The sequence below is a fragment of the Talpa occidentalis genome, unplaced genomic scaffold (genome assembly GCF_014898055.3).
Source record: "Talpa occidentalis isolate TD23 unplaced genomic scaffold, MPIMG_talOcc4v2.1 talOcc4.8, whole genome shotgun sequence".
NCBI classification, from domain to species: Eukaryota; Metazoa; Chordata; class Mammalia; order Eulipotyphla; family Talpidae; genus Talpa; species Talpa occidentalis.
In genome coordinates, this window is record NW_023605194.1 from 8054108 (window position 1) to 8057321 (window position 3214).

The 3214-nt window shown below is 46.3% G+C and overlaps 1 long non-coding RNA gene across 1 annotated transcript; it reads right to left on the reverse strand.

Annotated features, from left to right (window-relative positions):
* Nucleotides 1-273: 273 nt before the first annotated feature.
* On the reverse strand, nt 274-2715 carry LOC129144965 (uncharacterized). The gene is made up of 3 exons (XR_008549861.1): nt 2674-2715; nt 2187-2330; nt 274-350 (listed from the first exon to the last, which is right to left on the reverse strand). It is a non-coding gene; the product is annotated as an uncharacterized LOC129144965 (long non-coding RNA).
* Between the last annotated feature and the right edge of the window lie 499 nt (nt 2716-3214).

Here is a 3214-nt window from a genome sequence, read left to right on the forward strand (position 1 = left end):
ACTCACATCTTAGCAAGGAAGACAGCTACCCAGCTAAGCAACATCTGGTGCTCCAGTGTGAGACCTAGCCAGCAGCACCCGGGATAGGTAGAAATGCAGGTCCTCAGGCCCCAGGCCAGACCTGAATGGGAGACGTAGCCCCGAGCCCGCAGGGATTCTGATGCACACTCAGGCCCGAGAACCTCTGCGCTCGAGTGTGGCAAGAAGCTGTGGCGCGTCAGGCCTGCAGATGAGTTGCTGACGCCACAAAGGTAATGAAGTAGTCAGCTCCGCTCCTGGCTTCGGGCCCCGCTCTGCCGCCGAGGTCCTGTGGCCTCAGTGGGTCCCTTACCTCTGTATCTCGGGTTGTCCTGAAAAGTGGAGATGACAATAGCACCTAGTTAGGCTGTGCAGGTAAAGGAATTGCAGATGAAGGTGCTTAGGTCAGGATACAGCACTTAATGCCCTTGTTGGGAGTTACTCCCCGGGCCTTTTGCCCTGCACGCCTGGCAAGCAAGGCACTAACTGTCCACCTCTATGCCAGTGTGCCTGCATGCATACAGCTTTGGGACTTGGAGATACTTTCTCCTTGGGGGAGAAAGCAGCTATGCTTACCATCGAGCACATAAAGCGAACATCTTTGCAGCAAAGGCAGCCATAATTACTGCCGTCCCAGGAGATTGTAAAAGATTCCCTAAGCTCAGAGATCCTCCCCTTTACTGAAGTCAGCGGGCAGTGGACAGGCATCATTGTCGCAAAAATGCTGAGACAACAGCTACAGCTTTCAAGTAGTAAATGGTCCTTCATGTCTGACCCAGCAGCGTAGAGCGTTTATCAGCACCCACCGGACAGACTGCCTTGCTAACTTGAAGCAGGGTGAAACCTCGGGCCCGTCACTTGCATCAGGGTGTATGTAAGTGTGTGTCAGTGTCACTGTTGCTATTACTGCCACCAGTTTTATGGAAGAAACAGAAATGTACCTGATGGCCTTCCAGGATTTCCCAACCACACAAGGAAGTTAAATATCTACATAAAGATGACATACAAGACAGTACAACTTGGGGTTGAATGTAAGCTCTGGACTAGCCCTGGAAACGCTAAGCTTCAATATCTTGTTTATAAAAAGGTGTTAATAATGCTTACCTGGTGACGCTGGTGCCAGCATTAAGGTAACGTGTGAGCGAGTTCAGCGCGAGACAGGGCGTGCAGCCAGCATCAATTACCATTAACTCAGTACCATGTTAGTTTTGTGCTTTGGATATAGCCAGACCATTTCCTATCCTATCCCTGGATCTATGGGGGATGAAGACCCCACAATGTACTACCTTCCAGGCAGAAGCTGCTTTCCTGGGAACCACCCAAACCACAACTAAGTATATGCTTAGATTTGGCTTAAAGAACTTCCCAAAGTGAATCTCCTTTAGGTCGGGTGGATAAAGGGCTGGTTTTAGAGTCAAAAAGCTCTCAGTTCATATATAATTTGAGGTTTACTATAACAATTTAACATTTATATGGCGGTTTGTGAAGAGTTTATTAATGTGCATAAAACTCCTAGTGCGTAATGTGTGTTCAGCCAGTGGTATCCTGTCCCCTAGGCTGCAACGCCGTGTGTTAATGGGCATCTGTTTTTCACGATGCTACCTGGTACATGGGAGATAGTGTCAATAGACTTTTTACTGAATGAGCTAAAACTAGCTATGATTCATTAATAATCTTATTGTCTCTGGAAAGTTCTGCTCTAGAGTATCCTCAGCATATTTCACTGAAACCAGGAGATTCTTGCCAAAACTCATTCCCTCACCTTTCCTCTGCTGTTTTTAAGCTTCTGGAGCTGCAGAAAGACCCTTGTTCTGAAGGGATGCACATGTGAGCATACAGCCTGCCTTTGGACATGGTTCCGGCCACTCGGCCCTCCTAGGCCCCTCCCCTGTAGAGGACTCCCCCTAAGTGCTTTGGCTCTAGGGCACCCAGCTCACCAAGATGGCTAGGAAATTGCATCCCCTCTGTTTGTCCCAAATCACCAAGTTATCCTGAACAATTCCAACTTAATGGCTACTTCAAACCTCTAGTCAGGGCCAGTCTACTTATGATGTAGGAGCTAGCAGAGGGTTAAAGCATATCAAGTATTTTGGGTTTCTATGATAGACTTGTGATTTTTGAGTTAAGCTAATGGGAATATTTGTAACAATAGGTTGATTCAGTCTTACCTTGCTTAGAATCCTGAGAATTCTAAACATTCTTTTATATCCATATTTCTCCTCTCCTTCCATTCTTTATTGTGAGGAACCCAGTGGTCAAAAGAATTGGCCAAGCTCCCCTTGACCTTAGGGAACTGAGCAGTCAAGACCCTTCTGGAAACAGAACGGAGGATCAGACAATAGAAGACTTTCTAAAACTAAATCATGTCAAGTGTCTTAAACTTGACCTCAAGAAATACTTCACCAGGGTTGCTAATTGATTGACAGGTGATCTCAAAGGGGGGAATGGGTAACGTGTGAAAACACTTAAGCAGAACTGCTCCAAGGAAGAACCTGGAAAGTTCAGCAGTAGATTTTCTGAGGAGATGAAAGTGTAGGCATTAGCGTATTGAAGAATTAGGCAGTGAGTTTTTCCCATTTGGAAACTAAAAAGAAATGATCTGCTGCCCAAGACAAAGAAGAAAATGATTTGGGCCCAGAGGGAACTGTCACTCACACATACACTGTCCAGGGGGCTGTAGAAGGATTATAGCCGCCATTTTGGCTTCTCAAGAGTGAAACAGCAAAACAATGTCTAGCGGTTGCTAGGCAACCATTAGCCCACCGCTGCCCTTTTCCATTAAACATTATCTGCCTTCATAGATTGTTTTAATTTATTTTTTAAACAGGAAAGGTAATGCAACAGAGAATTACCACTGTGACCTAACAATAAAAATTCTTCTGAGGTTCCCAAATCAGTGAAAGCTTTTCAAAGGTTAGATCACTTTTGGGTCGGATGTCGAAGATAGTGATGGTTGCCTGAAACCTCTCCCCCCAGACATCATCCCTTGACCTCAGGTTTCCACCTGCCAGAAATAACACTGGGGACATAAAGATAATCCCTGAACATTGTAACCCTGGAGGCCAGAGATTTTTACCTTGATCCAGGTTGAATAATCATGTCAGTGCTCTGTCGTCACCCACCTCAAGCTAGATCTCTCCTAAAGCAGAGCAGGGCTGTCGGAGCTGGAGCAGGTGAGGGGGGCCATGGTCAGTGG